At 37.6% G+C, this 21779-nt stretch overlaps 1 non-coding gene across 1 annotated transcript; it reads right to left on the reverse strand.

Annotated features, from left to right (window-relative positions):
* Positions 1-12188: 12188 nt before the first annotated feature.
* Positions 12189-12296, reverse strand: LOC118012738. The gene has a single exon (XR_004679804.1). It is a non-coding gene; the product is annotated as a U6 spliceosomal RNA (small nuclear RNA).
* Positions 12297-21779: the final 9483 nt, after the last annotated feature.

Here is a 21779-nt window from a genome sequence, read left to right on the forward strand (position 1 = left end):
GAAAAAAAAAAATGTTAACTGTGTTTTTTTCTAATGGATTGTAGATGCTTTCTGGCATAGTATAGTAAGTGAAATGCTTATGGATCCTCCAAAGTCAGCTAGGCCCAGAAGAATGGGGTAGGATTAAAGAAAAAAAAAAATCTAAAATAATAAAATTAATTTACTGATTTTTACAATATGTTTAAAAATTAAAACGCCCCAAAGTTCTTTTTCTCTGATGTTCTTCTTAAGAGACACAAATAATATGAAAGACAGAAAAGAAAATGAGGCCATCTTATTACCTGGCAAAACAAAGTGACTTTACTGACATTTCTGCTAATGGAAGTTAAGATTTAAATATGACTTTCATGCTACTAGTGAATAGAAACATGAAAAGATTATAAAATTATCTGAAGGTAAATTATTTTATTTTCCATTCCATTTCGATAATTACCATTTCCATAATTTCCACCCTATTTCCATAATCACCACTTTTTGTTCTGACCCTGTTCTTAATCCTCATTTTAAATCCAATCCTTTCTCTATAAATGCTTTTAGTGTATATATTATGTGCTCAGTGACACGTTTTTAAAAAGTGACTCATCTGAACAATGAGAATTAGACACTACAGATTAATTTTGTGCTGTACATGTAATTCTACTTATACAAGTAGATGGAAACTCTTTGGGGAAAGGTCTTTGACACTTCTCTTTAAACTAATGGGAACACTATGAGCATAAATTGTTAACAGAGGAGAAAAAATGTGTCGATCTTTAGTTGGCTCCTTTGGAACTGTCCTAGAATATAAAAATCAATGTGATACCAGAGATTACATGAATAGGTCTAAAATCTCATGGAATGAGAAAGATTCAAATAACCCCAATTCTTTTTTTTTTTTTTAAGTTTTTTTTTTTTGACAGAGAAAGAGACAGCGAGAGATGGAACACAAGCAGGGGCAGTGGGAGAGGGAGAAGCAGGCTTCCCGCTGAGCAGGGAGCCGGACGCAGGGCTTGATCCCAGGACCCTAGGATCATGACCTGAGCCAAAGGCAGACGTTTAACAACTGAGCCACCCAGGCGCCCCAAATAACCCCAATTCTTAACTAGAGCTAGGGACATAACCTTTAAAATGAAAGAGCTGAGGTTAATTCATATTTCAAACCATAACAAAGTTTCACATAGCTGATTTCTGAGGTCTACGATTTGATGAAACTCATGTCCTGATTATCCAAAACACAGAGGACACCAGTTATCATAGTCGAGCCATTAGCTACCACTTTTACATCTTGTCCAAAATAAATAAATAAATAAATAAGGGCACTGGGATGCCTGGCTGGCTCAGTTGGTAGAGCATGTGGTTCTTGATCTTGGGGTTGTGAGTTAGAGTCCCACATTGGGTGTGGAGATTTTAAAAACAAATAAGGGCGCATATGTAAAGACTGAAAAATGACCAATAAAGGACCAATTTTGAAAACAGACAACAGATTAAGCAAATAATGAACTAACAAGCTTAATGTCTTTGTTGAAACCAGACCTTGAAGCATTAAGTTACAGCATTCATATGATATTTTATCTCAGTAAAGTAAAAATGTGGAAATAAACATATATGCTTTGTAAAACAGCACATCACATGCATATAACTTAAACAGTTTAAAAAAGTGATATCCAAGACTACCTGCTTCGGCAGAATTTTAAATCTCACCAGCCCTAAAGATAATCATTTCTTTCCCTTTTTTTTTTTTTTTAAGATTTTATTTATTTATTTGACACAGAGAGAGAGTACAAGCAGGCAAACCCGCTGAACAGGGAGCCCCATGGGGGGGCTCAATCCCAGGACCCTGGGATCATAATCTGAGCGGAAGGCAGACACTTAATTTACTGAGCCACCCAGGCGCCCCAAATGATCATTTCCTTAACCTAAACATTTACTTGTATGGCTCATGGTCTGCTTTTGAAGTTAACGAATGAAATAGAGCTGATTTATGTTACTAAGAATTAAACCTCACTCTGTTTCTGCAAAAAAATGACTTAATCTACAAACCAATGCTTGGGGTAAAGGATTTATAGCAATTTTTCAAATAGGAGTGGTTCCAAATAGTAGTTTTTCCCAAGATATTTCCCCAAGGACTTTGTATAAGAGAACTTCAATTGATGTGTAAATGAAGAAGAGGATTGCCTATGTGGATGATTCAGTGGGGTGCCAAAAACATCTTTCTTACTAATGTCAATAGATTTGTTGCTTCCTTTCACCATTCTGTGGGAGTGCTCTGTTGTAGTAAGCCTCAAAAAACAAAAAACCAAAAACCCAAAAAAACCCAACAGTCTCTTTCTACTGCAAATTCTTTTAAGGAGAGTGACACGTTCCATCCACACACCCTAGTGAGAATGAGTTACTCTCTTGAGAAAGGAAGAGCCATGCAATAGGAGTACCTGGAAAAGGTGTCCCCGGGAGGCAGGGGTTGAAAGAGGGAGAAAATAGCAAAGAAAAGAGAGGTAGAGGCCAAGACAAACTTGTCTCAATCTTGCCTTCCCAAGACAGAATCTGGCTCCCACTTACGCTCTTTCTGTTCCCATTCTCTTAGTCTCTGCATCTTCCCATTTCGTGCTAGCTGATCAAGAAACAGAAAGTGGAGCGGGCGAGAGGGAAGGCCATGAATCTTTTCAATGTGGGGAAAATAAAAAGAGGGGAGGTCATAAAATTTTAACCTTATAAATTATAGCCTTGTTTAATAGTAAAAAATTGAAAAGTAATGATCCTTTTTGGCTCCAGAGAGAAATCATGGAGAGAGGATGGCACAGGTTAGCTTTCCTGAGGAGCAGACTCTGAGTCAGCAGGCAGGAGGTTCATAAAGAGCGTTCTAGGGACCATCGTCTATGTAAGGGTAAGGGAAGGCAAAGCGAAGGGAAAAGAACTGGCAGGGGGAGAAACTGAGCTGTGATAGATTCTCAATGAAAGCCTTTGTCCTCTGGAATGTTCCTTAGACGGTTCAACCCTTCTTTGACACTTTGAATTGAGTGGGGCAAGAGGGCCAGGCCTTTATACCTTCACAATAACCAGTGATTGGATGCAGAACACCTTGGGGAGGGAGTGTGACCTTAGGCAAGGGCATTCTCTTAGCTGAAACAATCCCTAAAGGGGGCTGACAGGTGAGGGCCGATTTGTCTGCAGCATTCCTAAAAGCTAGGGCAATCAGGCCTTCAGTTCTGAAAGGGGATTCGGGTAGTGTACCACAGTGCCCGCCACAGAGAGAAAATCAGTACCTACCACAGAGCTTGATATGTTACTCGACAAACATTTGTTGAAGAGATGAGTTTTCTTGTTTTGTCTTTCAAACTGCTTGCCCTTTTCCACCAGAAAAGCAAATGTGATATTATTAAAGCTTTTATAGACAATTGTCTTTGATGTAAGTTTTTGTCAAGTACAAAGACTGGCAAGAAATCTTTGTAACGAAACTATACCTGTGGCCAAGGAAAATGGCATTATCTAACAGACATCTGTGAGAGTCCACTGTAACTTTATGTGCATGTAGTTTTGCATTTTTGTAAAAAAATTTCCTTTTTGAAACAATGTCAAACATACAGAAAACTTACAAAAAAAGTACAAAGAACTTTTGTTATTTAAACAATTTGAGAATAGGTTTCTGGCCAGATGCTCCATTACCCCTTAATACCTTAGTGTGTATTTCTGATATACAAGGACATTCTCCTATTTAACTATGATACAACCAAGCAAGATCAGAAAACTAACATTGACACATTACTACCATCAAATCCTTAGACCCTGTTCAAGTTTTGCAAATGTTCCATTGCCATTTATAGCAAAAGGATCTAGTCCAGAGTTAGGTGTTGTATTTAGTTTCATGTCTCCTTAGATGTCTTCATTCAGCCTCAAATAGTCCCTCAATCTTTCCTTGACTTTCAGGACCTTATCACTTTTGAAAATTATGGGTCAGTAATTTTTAGAATGTTTCCCCATTCAGTTCTGTCTAATGTTACCTTACAATAAGGTTATGTCCTTTGGCAGGCATCTTACAGAAGCGATGAAGTATTCTCATTACACCCTATCGGGTGGGGGTAGGTCCCACATTTTCAGTTTGTCCCATTACTGGGGTATTCACTCTGATCATGTGATTAAAATGATGTCTTCCAGGCTCCACTATTATAAAGTGGCCTCATTTCCCTTTTTAATCCATAAATATTTTGTAGGGAGATACTTGAGATAATGTAAATATCTCATTCTCATCAAACTTACAACTTACTTATATCAGTGTGGACTCATGGATTCATATATTATTCAATAGGTTATAATTTACTACTACTATTATTTATTTTAATGCTCAAATCATCCCAGATTTATCTAGTGGTGTTCACTTCGAGCTGGTGTCTGTGTCCTTTTGACTTCCCCTTCATCATTTTGGGAAGCATTTCCTTACTTTCTAATACAAGAAGATGTTCCAGGTTTAGTTTGGACTTCCTCTGCCCAAACCCTGGAATGAGCCATTTCTCCAAGCCTCTAAGACCGGCTCTCCACTAGTGCTCTGGACCCATCATGAAGATGTAAAAGAAATACTTAAGAGGAGTCTATGAAAGCTAGATAATGGATTGTTTCTTGCTCCTTGATTTTGAACTATACAATACTCTGTGCTTGAAATCCTAAGCTCCAAAGGTACAGATTTCCTAAGAGTTTACTGCAGTATCTTCACTGTATAGATAGATCTTTAGCATATCTCGGAGGTAATGCACTTAATCATTCTTGCATAACATAGAACATTTATATAACCAAGGCCTGTGAAGGGTGATAAAACCTTTTCAAAACTGCTCTCTGGAATGATTTGTCACCGCTGGTTCAGCAGCATGGTTGGTGGACTTTAAGCAGATGACATGGTTTTGTGTCTCAGTGGAATCTTCTAATGTGAAAATAAGCTCTCCCTCACTAGGTTTCTGTAAACATTAAATGAGATAGCTCCTGTAAAATTGCCATGTAAACCGGGAAAAAAAAGCTATTTCAATATAAAAATTTTTAAGAAATGCTGTTAAAACCTCTGAAAGTGAACTCCTTGGTTTTCCCAAGAAAAACCAGTGTGCCCCAAATCTCTGATACCATTGGACTTTTCAAAATGTGAGACTGCCTTTATATGCCATATTTTTTCATAGGACCTTTAATATATCACAAATTGCAATTTTGCTGAAATCTCTGATGATTATGCTATTATTGCTTATTAACTTTCTCACATGCTTTGTTAATTTCAGAATATCTTCTTCTTTGAGGTTATCTACAGAGAAAGCGTTAAGCTGTTAAAATTACTGAGAATGGACTACTAATGAAAATAAAAAGCCTGCAGCTCTTTCAAAGGTGAGAAAATGGTTTGTTAGACAATGGGTGGCCTACGGTGGACCTGAATAATGGTCACGAAGAAAGAGAAATGTTAAAGAATCCTCACTTGGTCTTCAGAGGGAGACTTGTAGAAGAAACAAAATTATGAGTTATTGCTAACTTTTTAGTATAAGAATGGTATTGTTTTTTGGAGTCCTCATCTTTTAGAATACATACTAAAATATTTTAAAATGAAACAGGAAAGAGATATTTTTGCTGAGGAGAGTGGGTCAGAGTATACTTCAGGGTCAGCAAACCTTTTTTTGTAAATCGATAATAAATGTTTTAGGCTTTGCAGGCCACACAATCTCTGTTGCAACTACTAAACTCTGCTATTGTAGCATGAAAGTAGGCAGAAGCAACATGTAGACAAAGAGCATGGCTGTGTTCCAATAAACTTTATTTACAGAAACAGAAATAGGCAGAAGGCTGGATTTGACCTGTGGGTTATAGTCTCTCAAACCCTGGTATAAATAAAATAAGATTTACCATGATTAATAATTACGAAGCTCCGTCACGGGTACATAGAGGTCATTAGACCATTCTGTGTATGTTATATATTTGAAATTTCCTGCAATAACTTATATATAGTAAAAAAGTAAAAAAAACAAAAAAGAGATAAAAACTTGTATAAGGCAAAGAGAATGGGATAATCAGGCTATACTAATATTTAATATACACATTTAAAAGTAGTTTATTATGCAGCCATCAAAAAAATGAAACCTTGCCATTTGCAATGATGTGGATGGAACTAGAGAGTATTATACTAAGCGAAAGAAGTCAGTCAGAGAAAGACAAGTACGATATGATCTCATTGATATGAGGAATTTGAGAAACAACACAGAGGATCATAGGGGAAGGGAGGGAAAAATGAAGCAAGACGAAACTGGAGGGGGATACAAACCATAAGAGACTCTTAATCTCAGGAAACAAACTGAGGGTTGCTGGAGTAGAGGGGGGTGGGAGGGATGGGTGTCTGGGTGATGGACACTGGGGAGGGTATGTATTATGGTGAGCACTGTGAATTGTGTAAGACTGATGCATCACAGACCTGTACCCCTGAAACAAGTAATATATTAAATGTATATAAAAAAATAAAAAAATAAAAGTAGTGTACCTTAATGATTGGATTTACTGGGAAGAATAGAGGACTATTTCCTATTTTCCTTTTATATAATTAGCTTGATCACTTTTCCAAATGTACTGAATTTGAATATTGATGTCTATCCTTTAAGAAACTTTTTTTTTTTTTTAAGATTTTTTATTTATTTGACAGAGAGAGAGACAGCCAGAGAGAGAACACAAGCAGGGGGGGTGGAAGAGGGAGAAGCAGGCTTCCCGCACAGCAGGGAGCCTGATGCGGGGCTCGATCCCAGCACTCTGGGATCGTGACCTGAGCCAAAGGCTTAATGGCTGAGCCACCAAGGTGCCCCGAAACTGGTTTTTTTTTGTAATGTACTAAATTTAATCATACCTCAGTACCAAGAGACATTAAGAACAGATTTTATGTTTAAAAACCATCACAGAAATAGGGGCGCCTGGGTGGCTCAGATGGTTAAGCATCTGCCTTTGGCTCAGGTCATGATGCCAGGGTTCTGGGTTCGAGTCCCACATCGGGGTCCCTGCTGTTTGGGAAGCCTGCTTCTCCCTCTGCCTCTGCTCTCTCTCTCTCTCTCTTTCATGAATAAATAAATAAAACATTAAAAAAAATAAAAACCATCACAGAAATAAAAGAGAACCTTCATACAGTATTCTACAACTTTGGGTGGTAATGCTTTTAAAAGTTCAAGGTTCAAGGTTCCCCCTGCTCCAATCCCATGGCTGTGACACATATGAAAGAAAAAACACACAGCTTTAAAAAAAAGACACAACTTTGTTCAATAAGATACAGCATTTCTGTGAGGTAGGAACAGAAAAGAAATGCTATGAACAAATGGGGGCTGGAGCCATGGGCCTGCTGGAGTGGGTCATGAAGTAGGCAGAAGCAATTGAGAGTGTACATTCTCTTTTGGGGAGAATAGAAGTGCCCTAGATGAGGTGGAGGTCAGGGACAGGTTTGCTGCCTAAAACGAGGTGCCGGGCTGGGGGATCCTCGCTTCCTTCCACTCCCTTACAAGGAAACTTTAAAAAGCTGCGTTGGCCACTTCTTGGCCCTATAGCTTTATGGGAAGCTGGGGGCTTCTGGAGGCAGAACATAAGTGCAGGCTGGCAACCAGTATCTCACATACTACCATGGAGGATGAGATCAATTACTAGCCCAAATTCTTCTCCCCTCTCCATGTCCTATGCCATTCTAAGTTCGAAGTTCTTTCCATCAGAAGTCAATACACTTTTCCACCCTTTGACTTTGGGCTCAGCCATGGAATTTGTTTTGGTCAGTGGGATATTAGTGGATGTGATGAAAGCAGGGGCTTGTGCTCATCTGATGGGGCTTACCTTCTTGTACTTCTGTCACCTCACTGAAAAGGGTTTTCCCCAGAGTAGCTGCCACTCTTCAACCTGGGCCCTAGCATGACTATTTGCAGAGCAGAACTGCCCTACCTGCCCACAGCCCTGCAATGTGAAGCAGAGCTGCTTTCGCCATTGCCACCTAAGCTGCTGTATCTCACCTGCAGACCCACGAGAGAATTAAGAGCTTATTGTTATGTGTCACTAAGATTTTGTGGTTGTTTGTTATGCATCAATAGCTAGCCGATACAGAAAACCTAATACTGGGATGCTATGTAACAAAAACCGAAATCATGCTATTAGCTTAGAGGACAGGTGATGGATGGCATGAAAACTATTACAGAAGTCGAAAAATGGCAACATGTGTTTAGTAAAACTGTTACCTGTGGTAACATGAAGGATAGCAGGGACGATTTCTAGGCATATTTTCAAAGTGTGAGCCAGTTACTTTTAGTTCTATTTTATAAGGTGGTATAAGAAAAAGATACATTTGGGGGAGAACCCCTGCCAACTTGCAAGAAGAATTTAGAGGAATTCAGAGTCCAGAACTTGTTTATTTGGCAAATAAACCTCTTCATCTCCAGGCAGTAAGGGAGTCTCAGATTCAGCCTGGGGTGGAGGGGCAGGATATTAAACTTAAGGATATTGCTGTAACCAAGAATGTTGTGTAATCTAAAGAATTCACCCTCTGGGAGGCGAAACTAAGAGCAGTAGAGAACAATGGATTGGAGACACACTGCTAGGGAGCAGAATTATGGTCTAATTAAGGAAAATTCTTTCTTTTCAGAATAGGGGTACCTGTTAACATTTTTCCTTTGGTATTTTAGAACAAGTGAATGCTAATAATGCCTTTTAATCTCTCCCTTTTTACTAGGAGTTAATTGTAGTTATCCTATTCCAGGTTCTATCATTCCATGTGGTCTATAAGATTGTGTGTGAAGGGGCGCCTGGGTGGCTCAGTCGTTAAATGTCTGCCTTCAGCTCGGGTCATGATCCCAGGGTCCTGGGATCGAGCCCCGCGTCGGGCTCCCTGCTTCTCCTGCTCCTGCTTCTCCCTCTCCCTCTCCCCCTGCTTGTGTTCCCTCTCTCTCTGTGTCTCTCTCTGTCAAATAAATAAATAAAATCTTAAAAAAAAAAAAAAAAAGATTGTGTGTGAAGATTGCACACACATCCCCCCCCCCCCATACATCTTAGTTCACAGGTTTCCAGATCAATGGGAACAACATTCAAATTTGATGTATATCATGAATTACTGGATATTGATCATAATGCCATGATTAGATGAGGCTGTTGGGGGTCTTAGGATAAGGGTGAATCTGTTTTTCTGTGGGACACATACAAATAATTGTGGCCAAGAAGATGGACTGTGATTGATTGAACTGATTCCTGACCTCAATCCTTCACTCTTCTTTGTGTCCACCCTTTGCATTTTTAACTTTGAAGAATATATTTAAATTGCTCCTTGATTTGGGGCTTGACTATCAGACTTGCTTTGGCCAATAGATGTTCTTATTTTTTATTTTTTTAAAGATTTTATTTATTTGACAGAGAGAGACACAGTGAGAGAGGGAACACAAGCAGGGGGAGTGGGAGAGGGAGAAGCAGGCTTCCCGCTGAGCAGGGAGCCCGATGTGGGGCTCGATCCCAGGACCCTGGGATCATGACCTGAGCCGAAGGCAGACGCTTAACGACTGAGCCACCCAGGCGCCTCCCAATAGATGTTTTTAGATGTTATATAAGCAAGGGCTTGAAATGCTTGCACAATGGGTTTGCTCTATTGTGTTCCTGCCTTTATCATGAGATGAGCTTCCCCTGGATAGCTGCTTCTCCTTCAGCCTGGGCTCAACAATGAACACAAGTGGTACTGTCCAAGCTGACTACAGACCCACAGTCTGAATTAGAGCTGTCCCATAGACTTGTGAGCATAAGAAATACTTATTGCTGTGTACCACTGAGATTTTGAGACTATTGGCAATAACTAATCAACACAGGGGAGAAATCTCAAATTGTCAATGTAAGACCTGATTTGAGACTTAGAGACCCAGGGAGCATGTTGGCCAAGTGCAAAATCCTTAGATAGAAAGTTGTAGATAACAAAACAAGCCTTCCCATTCAACTTTCCCATTCAAAATAAATAGGGAAATCAAAGTTCCAATGCACATGAAGACATCTACCATTAAGAAACACTGCCATAGGGCGCCTGGGTGGCTCAGTTGGTTAAGTGACTGCCTTCGGCTCAGATCATGATCCTGGAGTCCCTGGATCAAGTCCCGCATCGGGCTTCCTGCTCGGCAGGGAGTCTGCTTCTCCCTCTGACCCTCCTCCCTCTCATGTGCTTGCTCTCTCTCATTCTCTCTCTCTCAAATAAATAAATAAATAAATCTTTAAAAAAAAAAAAGAAACACTGCCATAAAATCAATAATCAAAACAATGATTTTCTCTAGGTTAAATTGAAGTAAAAGCACAATCTAAAGAAAGAAAAAAGACTGTTTCATATCCTCAAAGAGATGAAGTAAGACATACATATTTTAAAAGAATAAGACATTATGAAGCAAAATCAGGCATGATAAAAATAGATAGGAAGAATCAAAAATTAGAAAAACATACCTATTGAAATAGAAAACTCAATGGGCACTCTAGTCTGCACACAGTCTAAGAGAGATATCCTATATTAGAAACCATTACTGAAGAATTAACCCAGAATGCTACAGAAAGAGATTTTTAAAAATAGCACAAGAAAATAAGTGACACAGAGGACAAAATGAGAGACTCTATCTAATGGAACTTCCAAAAGGAGGAAATAGAGAAATTACAAAGAAGCAGTATTTGAAGAGATAGTGGCAAAGAACTTTCCAAAATTGAAGAATAACCCCTAAGATTAAAAGTGCAGTCTATACTGAGCAGGATAAACATAAATTCATATCTAGAAACATCATGGTAAACTGCAGCATATCAAACATAAAGTAAATCAAGCCATCATGCTGTACCCCTTATATGGTGATATTTATCAACTACTTCTTAACAAAACTAAGAAAAAATATAGAGAAAAATCTTAAAAGTAATTACCAAAGAGGAAAAAAATAATTATAAAGGAATGATAAAGAATTAAATCAATATCAGATTTCTAACTGGGAAATACAAATGATAGAACACAATGGAATAACAGCTTCAAACTGCCGAGGGGAAAAGAACTCTGAATGTAGAATTCTATACTCAGGCAAAAGCTATCATCCAAAGAGTGAAAGCAAAATAAAGACACTTAGAGACAAAAGCAAAACAAAACTCATAGGGACGCCTGGGTGGCTCAGCCGGTTAAATGTCTGCCTTCAGCTCAGGTCATGATTCCAGGGTCCTGGGATCGAGTCCCGCACTGGGCTCCTTGCTCAGTGGGGAGCTTACTTCTCCCTCTGCTGCTCCCTCTGCTTGTGCTCTCTCTTTCTGACAAATAAATAAATAAATAAAATCTTTAAAAAAAAAACAAGGGGTGCGTGCGTGGCTCAGTCAGTTAAGTGTCTGCCTTCGGCTCAGGTCATGATGCCAGCACCCTGGGATCGAGCCCCACATAGGGCTCCCTGCCCAGCGGGAAGCCTGCTTCTCCCTCTCCCCCTGCCTCTCTCCCCAGCTTGTACTCTCTCTCTCAAATAAGTAAAATCTTAAAAAATAAAATAAAAATGAAAAAACAAACAAAATAAAACAAAACAACAAAACTCCTAAACACATTTCACTGGAATAACTACTAAAGGTTGCAAGAAGAAAAGTGAATCCAAGAGGAAGAAGTTAGATGCAAAAAACCATGGTGCCTCTATGGTATATAAATTATATGTCACTACGTTGTTATTTAACAAAAAGGAACAATAATGAGCATAAAATATGTTGGTATATTTGAATATTGATTTAAAAAAATTTATGATAAAAAGTTGATGCTAATCTAACCTTACACCCAAAGGAGCTAGAAAAAGAAAAAACCCAAAGCCAGTAGAAGGAAGGAAATAATAAAGATTAGAGCAGAAATAAATGAAATAGAGACTAAAAAAATAATAGATCAATGAAACTAGGAGTGGGTCCTCTGAAAAGATAAACACAATTGGTAAACCTTTACCCAGACTCAAGAAGAAAAAGAGTGGACTCAAGTAAATAAAATCAGAAATGAAGGAGGAGAAATAACAACTGACACCACAGAAATATAAAGGATTGTAAGAGAATATTATGAAAAATCATATGCCAACAAATTGGACAACTTACAAGAAATGGATAAATTCCTAGAAACATGTAAGCTTCCAAAACTGAGTCAGGAGGAAATAAAAATTTTGAACAGACTGATTACTAGCAATAACATGGCATCAGTAATCAATAAACTTCCAACAAACAGTAGTGCAGGACCAGATGGCCTCACAGGTGAATCCACCAAACATTTACCTGTCACCCTTTGCACAGGTGCCACGTTAATCTTCTCTGTGTCATTCCAGTTTTAGTGTATGTGCTGCCGAAGCGAGCACCGACCAAACAGTTAAAGAAGAGCTAATACCTATTCTTCTCAAACTATTCCAAAAAAATAGAAAAGGAAGGAATACTCCCAAATTAATTCTATGAGGCCTGCATTATCCTGACAACAAAACCAGATAAAGACACTACAGAGCAAAACAAAACAAAGCAACCCAACAGGCCAGTATCTCTTATGAACATAGATGCAAAAATCCCCAACAAAATAACAGCAAAGTGAATCCAACAATACATTAAAAAAAATCATTCACCACGATTAGATAGGATTTATTCCTGTAAATTAATATTTACATATCAATTAATATGATACATTACAAGAGAAAGGATAAAAACCATATGATCATCTCAATAAAGGCAGAAATATCATTTGACAAAGTACAAAGTCCATTCATGATAAAAACTCTCAACAAAGTAGGTTTAGAGGGAACATATCTCAACATAATAAAGGTCATATATGCAAAACTCACAGCCAACATCATACTCAATGGTGAAAAACTGAGAGATTTTCCTTTAAGATCAGGAACAAGACAGGATGTCCACTCTCACCACTTTTATTCAACATAGTGCTGGAAGTCCTAACCACATCAATCAGATGAGGAAAAAGAAAAGGCATCCAAAGTGGTAAGGAAGAAGTCAAACTGTCACTCTGTGCAGATGACCTGATACTATATACAGAAAACCCTAAGGACTCCACCAAAACACTACTAGAACTGATAAACGAATTCAGTAAGTCACAGGATACAAAATTAATATATAGAAATCTATTGCATTTCTATACAATAGTGAAGTAATTAAAGATACTAAGAGAAATTAAGAAGACAATCCCATTTACAATTGCACCAAAAAAAAAGTTGATGCTAAGTTTTTAGACAACAATAAGATAGGAATTTGGTAACAGGTAAATAAAATGCAGTAATCTTTTCCTGTTTGGAAGGAAGAAATATTGAATAACTTTAGACTTTGGTAAAAATTTTACAGATATATATGTAGAATATAAGGGTGGCCACTAAGGAAGAAAAATACAATTTACAGCTTCCAAATGAGGAAAGCATAAAGGATGGGGTCAATCTAGTGAAAAACCAGAACTAAAGCAAATGTAAATAATGGTAAACAGAACACATAAAATGGTAAAAAATAAATCCAGATTTCATTAATCACATAAATGTAAATTAGGATTAAACCAACATATTGAATAGCAAACAGAATCAGATTTCATAAAAATATAAAACCAGCTACATGTTGCTTATAAGAGATACATTCAAAGTAAAATGACACAGAAGACTTAAAGGGATAAAGATATACTAGGCAGAATTCTGCTTCTGGAAATGATAGAGCAGCTTTTATCTAAGTCTTCCATAACAATTATAAACTCTGGGCAACATATTAAAAAACAGCTATCTGAAGGCATGGAGAATGACCAAAAGCAGGCAGAAACTGAGGGGAATAATCATTTTGGGAATCACATTGGGTGAGATTTGTTTATAAAGCTTTTTACCTGAGGGTACTCTCATGTCCTCTTGGGTGCAGGGATGCTAGAACTCAAGCAGAAAAGTGCAGTCTTACTGCTTTGAGGAGTCAATTGGCTGAGTTTAGAGATGCCTAAACAACTTTGAAGTCAGGGAGGATAATCAAAAAAGGAAAGTCGCAACATGGAGAGTCCCAAATCTATAATGAACCTCATCCTAATTTTTAGCTGACTTCTTTGGCTGTACCCGTGCAGAACAGACTTCAAGGCGGCAGGTGAAAAACAAAAGGTGGAAGGCTGAAAACTGCGACAGAAATTTCAGCTGCAGCCCATTGCAAAAGAGTTGGAGCTGGAAATTTGGGTCCAGATAGATTAAGTGCCTTCTAAGAAAAAAATGAGCAGTCTTCAAAAGCAGATCATAGAATCTGGAATCTCTACAGTGATTTGTTCCCAATCTTCTATATACAATAAAATATTACTAAACATGTGGAAGTTTATAGCAGCTTTATTCTGCAAGCTGAAAACAACCCAAATGTCTGTCAACAGGGGAATGGATAAATTGAAGACTATTCTAACAATGGAATACTACTCAGATATGAAAAGGAATGAACCAAGGATATATACAACAGCATGGATGTATCTTACAGACCTGCTGAGTGAGACAGGGAAACACAAGAGTATCTGTTGTATGATTCCATGTATGTGATGTTCTAGAAATGGCAAAAAACTATCTATTGTGAAAGAAAACAACCAGAAATGGGATCATCTCTTGTGAGACTGATGGGAGAGGGGTAGGAGGGAACTTGCTGCTTCAGTGGATAGGTCCGTATCTTGAAGGAGGGCGGCTGTCAAGAACCATGAAGGGTCTGAGGTTTTACCCTATTTGCCAGATCGCAAGTTAGCCTGCCAATCATGTGGATGCTAGCAACAGACACAAAATTCCTGGGTCAGAGACAACGAACTTTATTATCCACAGCACAATAAGCAGTTTGAGCATCATGTCTGCATTGGTTCCTCTTGTCCCCTAAGCCTTAAACAGGTAACAAAGGGGCCCAGATTGGTGCTGTGTATGCAGTAAGCTTGTGTCAGAACTGAAGATCTTCAACCTTCAGGAACCTGAATCTTTTATAAAGAGCAGTAAGTGTACCTGCCCTTTGCTCTGGAAGAAGACATTATATTTATCATACTGGACAGTAAACAAACCTGCCTTTTGCTCCAGAGGGGACATTACCTTTCAAGACTGTTCACTATAAAAACATTCCTGAAAAGAGAGACATTGCCTCTGCTTACAAGACATACGGAAACCGTCTCCAACAGTTATAAAAGCGTATGCATTTGTCAAATTTACTGAACCTTATAATTATTATTTGCACACTGCACTATAATTTTTACCTCAAAAATAAAACAGAACAAAAAGATCTGTAAAACAAACGAAAAGAATTAGGTGTGTACAAATTAAGGGGGAAAGTAATAGGGAATTCTTTTGTTTGGGTGAATCCTTTGAAAGAGGTTTGGGAGGAGCCAGCCTGCTCTACCCAAGTGGCAGCTGACCCTACAGTACACTATTTCTTCAAACTACATAAGAATTAGACTATATACATAAGGGCAAGGAAGCTATTTTTTTTCTTCTCACCACTGTGTCCTTGAGCACTCAGTACATAGGTGCTCAATATAGTTGCTAAGATTGTGCAACCAAGGTAAAAAAGGGAGCAATGCTTTCACCCCAAAGCCACTGAGTCATCATTCCTTTTTCTGCCATCTGTAGTCCTTCTCTTTTGCTTTCTTCACTTCTGCTCATCTCAATTATACTTTTCTCTCCTTTTCTATCACCCCACTCTCTCAAGGGGCCACAAAATGAAATAAAATTCTCTCTCCATCACATGCTCTATTTTTGTGACAAAGATTTTATACTTCATTCTTAAACAAAGAACAGCGCTTGAATTACAGTGTGTGAACTTAAGCAAAGACATGGAGTCATACTTCCTGAGTGTGACTATCAGCTCCATTATTTACTTGCTATGCGTCCTGGCAGAAGTCATTTAACGTCTCTGTGTCTCACAGTTTTAATTCCATGGAACTGTTGGGACTGCTAAATGGGAAAATGTCTTAAAGTGCCTACGACAGTATTGACTTAGCAAGAGTTCAATAAATGTTATCTATTATTTTAAAATATCACCAAGATTTGCATGTGGACTGTGATTCAGCCACTAATACATTTATAAAAACACCAGAAACATAAAATTGAAATTGAAATTAGAATCTTTAAGAATCAGCCTAGTAAGTAGGGTCTCAATTTGAAAAAATGGCATCTGAACAATCACTAGGATATTTATAGAAAATGTAGATTTGTTTACAGCATCTCTGTAGTAAGAGACATATATAGGACCCTTTATGCTGTAATCCAAATAGATAACCATTTTGTGCCCATTATGTGTAAAGTGCATAGCTGGGTTGCAGGTTACAAAAATAAACAGGCTTTACTTACAGAAAGCTTTCAGTCTTGCAAGGGATAGTGTATTTTTTAGATTTTTAAAAATTATACATGTTCACCAAGGAAAAATGGAAAATGGTGAAAAGCACACACACATTGGCTTCATTTCAAACTCACTCTAACTTAAATATTTATAAACCACACTATATGCAATTTTGTATACTGTTTGCCTTCACTAAATAGTAAGCATTATTCCCATGCTATCCCATAGTTCTGGAAGGACCTGTTGTTGTAAATATTCAATTGGTGCGTATGGTAGTTTCTGAATTATTTGTTACAGCTGTTGATATTTAGTGTACTGGTTAAGAATATGGGTTTCAGTGAAGACTGTGTCCAAAGCGCAGCTTCCCCCTTTGCTGGCTGTGTAATCTTGGGCAAATTACTTCATCTCTCAGAGCACCTTACCTTCCTTTTGATAAAACAAGAACAATACTTCATAGGTTTTGAGATGTAAAGCAATTAGCCTAATGCCTGGCAAATAGTAAGGGCTCAATAAATTGAGCTATTTTTCTAAGAAGCTGTTTTAGACATTTTGGTTCTCTCCTGATACCTATCCATACTTTGTTTCTCCATTATATAGCAATCACGTAGTTAGAGGGGAGAGTTAGACATTGCTTCACTTACAGATGTCAGGCTAATCCCATTTCTCCAGCTAGTGACTGTTTCAAGGAAACCAAATATAATCTAACTGTCCATGGCATTTGCACAATCACAAGAATGGGTAAGTAATCAACTTGCAGATCTCATTATGGTCCTATGAAGATAAGTATTACAGTAATAATTTTTCTTCATGTGAATTGCTCTTTCATCAAAGGATAAGCCCCCTACTAGGATGGTGAATTGTTCTTTGAACATATTATTTGCACTTTCTAATACCTTATTTAGATTTGTTTACATCCATATTCATGGGCAAACTAAGAATATATAGCTTTCGTTTTAACTGCCTTTTAAGTTTTGGTATCAGGGTAATGTTATTTATGCAAAATGGATGTGTATACTCACCTTTTCCAGGCTGCATGGAAAAACTTAAAAACCAGAGGAATAATGTGCTTCTCAAGTCTGGAAGAATGGATAAAGTGATCAGGGCCCATTTAAGGATCTACAATTCACGGATAACTGCCTGAATTTCTTCTTTGGTTATTGACCTGCTCAGGATTTCTAATTCTTGTTGATTGGATATTCTAAACTAGTATACTTAATATTTTATAACAAATATTTTAATCAAAATATATAATTGAGGATGGCACTTAAGTCTCCTCCGTTTTTTCATACCTTTGTTATTTCTGATTTTGAATTTTTATTTATTTTTTATTATTTATTTATTTTTTTTTTAAAGATTTTATTTATTTATATGACAGAGAGACAGCGAGAACAGGAACACAAGCAGGGGGAGTGGGAGAGGGAGAAGCAGGCTTCCCGCTGAGCAGGGAGCCCGATGCGGGGCTCGATCCCAGGACCCTGGGATCATGACCTGAGCCGAAGGCAGACGCTTAACGACTGAGCCACCCAGGCGCCCCTCTGATTTTGAATTTTTAAAAAATACATTTGCTAGGGTGCCTTTTTACTTTTTTCTAATTTATTTATTAGTCTTATCGTTATTGTTACTTTTGTTTCTAGTGTTACATGTTTAATTCATTCATTTCCCCTCTATGCAACAATGGCTATCAATTTGCCCTTTAGCATAGCTTTAAAAATATCCTCCTCTACTTTTTTGCCATTTTGTTTTCACTCTATTTCATTGTATTTTTTGACAGAATAGCTATTTAGAAGAGGGCTTTAAAATTATTTTCCAGGTGATTATGCTTTTATTATCTGGTTTTATTACCTTGTGATCAAAGAACACAGCCTGTACAACTTCTACCCTATAAAATGCACTTCAGGGGAATTATCAGGCTGCAAGGATTGCTTTCAGTTCTTTTACAGTCTGCTCAGATGCTGACGGAACGTCCAGCAGGTGAGCACCAAATGCTGAGCCATTGCATTCCTCCAGGAAGCTGAGGCCCAGAGGGTCCAGGTTTGGAAGAGAAGTGATTTCCTTGCAATTTGCCTTTAGGGCAAAAAGGCCAAACAAAGTTTAGAACAAGTTTGAGGGTTGTTTTGAATCTTGCTGTAAATACTCTAAATCAGCTGATGTGTAGAAGTTAAGAGATGTTTCTGGGTCCCCTAAGCTGCCTATTATTCAATATTGCTATCTGATTGATTTGTAAACTATTCCATTTGAGAAAAATTTGTATTTTTTTTATAATTTTTTTTTTCCGTTTTTATCTCCCTTCTACTTGGTTTGTCTTATGATAGTTCACAGAATACATGTTAAGGTCTCCACCATAATCTCCACACTATTTATTTATTTTAAAAGATTTTATTTGAGAGAGAGAGCATGAGCAGAGGGAAGAGGCAGACTCCCTGCTAAGCAGGGAGCCCAATGCAGTGCTCCATCCCAGAACCCTGGGATCATGACCTGAGCTGAAGGCAGAGGCCCAACCAACTGAGCCACCCAGGAGCCCCTCTACACTATTTTAAAGGCCTTTGTATTTCTCCATTTTAATCCTATAGTATTCTGCATATAAACTCTAGGGTTTGTTGTCTTCACTACAAATTGTAATTTTATGTAGTGAATATGCTATTTATACTTTCTCTAATTGTACTCTGAAATACTTTAGTATTAGGCGTATGTGACAGAATTTGATTAAAGGTAAGTCTTCTGGAAGAAGCAAATCATTTCATTCTGTTTTTAGACTTTAAACAATTTAAACAGTCTTGGTCATAATTGCTATTCTTATTTCTTTCGACTTTTGTCAAATATGCGATTCCTTTTTTATCTTTTTCAAGGATCTGGACAGGAAACATTCTGTTATTAATTTTATTATTACTCACCTTAACAGATTTCAAAAGATTCTTCTTCTCTTTTTTAAGTAGATTCCATGCCCAGCATGGGACCAACATGGGGCTTGAACTCACAATCCTGAGATCAAGACTTGAGAGCGAATTGAGTGCTTAACCAAAGGAGCCACCCAGGCACCCCTCAAAAAATTCTTAAATTTACATTTAATTTTCAAAGTAAAAAAGTTTTATTTTTTTAACAGGAGATAAGATTTTACCCCTCGTTTCACATCCTAAAAAAGAAACTGTGATCTCTTCCTGGCCTTCATTAAGTTAATCTGGGGTTATTAAACCCTATTTAAATTTTTTGAGATAAGGGGTGCCTGGGTGGCTCAGTCGTTAAGCGCGTCTGCCTTCGGCTCAGGTCATGATCCCAGGGTCCTGGGATCAGGCCCCACATTGGGCTCCCTGCTCAGTGGAAAGCCTGCTTCTCCCTCTCCCACTCCCCCTACTTGTGTTCCTTCTCTCGCATTGTCTCTGTCAAATAAATAATCTTTAAAAAAATTTTTTTGAGATAAATCATTTAATAAATCTGTTTTAAATTATTTGCATTATCCTAATAGTTTTATTGATTTCAATACTTTCTTTCCTCATTCTTTTCTTCCTAATTTTGGTTCATTTTGGTAATGTAGTGATTATATTCAAGTAATTTTTTCCATAAAGGGCAAGTAAGTAGTGTGTGTTGCATATCACAGAATGTTTTTCTGTTACAGTCACATGTGTTTGACTGGAGAAATCCTAAACTACAAAACTCTGCTCCATCCCAGCTGGCATTTAATGTGTAAAAAGAGGATCTTCATTTAGACTTGAGCCTTTTCTTAGATCAAGGATTCTCCTATTAAAACTATTTATTGTTTAATTTGTTCTTGTTTTCTTTGGGAACACCTATTATTCAAAGAATAAATCTTTGTAGTCAGCCTTTTAAATCTGTACCTTTTCTCTCACTAAATTTATCTGAAGGTGCTTTTTAAAGTTTATCTTTTACTCTGGTGCTTTGGTTTATTGTAACATCTTTAAGCTGCAGAATCCCTTAAAGGGAAGCTTATTACACACAATATAGAACACTGAGGAAGGTAGCTCTGATCTGGTTGAACATCTTCCTTTTGTTGGCTCAGGAGACCCTGCAGATTTCTGAAAACCAGTTTGATATTCACCTTTCTTCATTTGGGGCTAGATTTTCTTTAGCACTAGGACTATCTATTGTTTCTGACACAAATTTTAATTTGGCTTCTTCCTTTCTTTTCCCACTCTCTTACTCTTCTGCCCTCATCATCATAATGCTCTGCTGCACCAGGATGGGAGCTGAGGCAGATATTTTCTAATATTTCCTGCTATACATGCACTGGAAAAACAAAGCCCTTTTTCCAAAAGCCTCAAGATATTGTTTTTCTCTCATACTGCAGAATTGTCTGTCCCATTAGCCTCATGCTGATTTTGCTGAATTCATTAAGAAAAAAACCTTTAATTGAAGTGTAAGATAAATTTTAAAAAATGCATAAACCATTAAGAGTATAGCTCAAAAAGTTATCACTATGCTAGTGAAGAAAGACAAGATCACTAGCACACCATCAGCCCCATTTCTGACTTCTCCCCACTCCATTCTGCCCAAAGGTGTATTTTGCTTGTTTTTGAACTGTTTTATACTGGGAATCATACAGCACATTTCTTGTTGGCTTGTTTCTTTTATCATCATGTTTATAACATTCATCCAAATTATCACATGTAGCAAGTTAGCTCATGTCCTTTTTACAGAGCAGCATCTCACTCTATGCATTCTGTTGACACGAGTTGTTTCCACTTCGAGGTTATTATGAATAATGCTAAGAATATACTTCTCTATATATTTTTGTATGCATGTGTTCTTATCTCTGTTGGATACTTGCTTAGAAGTGGAATTACTGAGTTGAGGGTAGATGTATGTTTCAACGTTAGTCAGTATTTGTCAAACATTTCCAAAGTGGTTGGGCCAATTTACCCTACTGCCAGCAGTTCACGGGAGTTCCTGTTGCTCCCCATTCTCACCAACACTTGGTACTGTCAATATTTTAATTTTTGCTGTTCTTAACAGTGTAAGGGTATCTTACTAGAGTTTTAACGTGCATTTCCTTGATGACTAATATGGCTGAACATTTAATAGATTTAAAAATTATTCTTAAACTTACATAATCCGTCAAAGCAAAAAAGAGAATGTTTTCATGTTTCTTAAAAAAGATAAGGAATTTACCCAATTCTCCCTTCCTCTGCCCCAAAACTAAAACACAAACACAAAAAAGCGGAACTGTGATTCCTTCCTGGCCTCCTTTGTGAAATGCTTGTTCAAATCTCGTCCATTTAGTTATTCATTTCTCAGTGAGGACAGATTTAGTAGGGCCAGCTGCAGAACTGGCAGACACTGAGGACTGCTTTCAGCTCTTTTTCAGTCCACTCAAGTGCTGATGATGATCCAGCAGGTAGTCAGAAATGTTAAACCCATTTCATTCCTCCAGTAAACCCAAGGAAGTCCATCAGATGTAGGCTTAGCATAGATGATAATGTATTTCCTTGCAATAAGACCAAAATTCTTAGGAAAGATGGCTAGAAAGAACACTTTTTTTTTTTTTTTTTTTTTAAAGAATCTTGCTCTAAGTATTCTAAATCTGGTCA

The sequence above is a fragment of the Mirounga leonina genome, unplaced genomic scaffold, assembly GCF_011800145.1.
Source record: "Mirounga leonina isolate KUSES-001 unplaced genomic scaffold, KU_Mleo_1.0 Mir_151, whole genome shotgun sequence".
NCBI classification, from domain to species: domain Eukaryota; kingdom Metazoa; phylum Chordata; class Mammalia; order Carnivora; family Phocidae; genus Mirounga; species Mirounga leonina.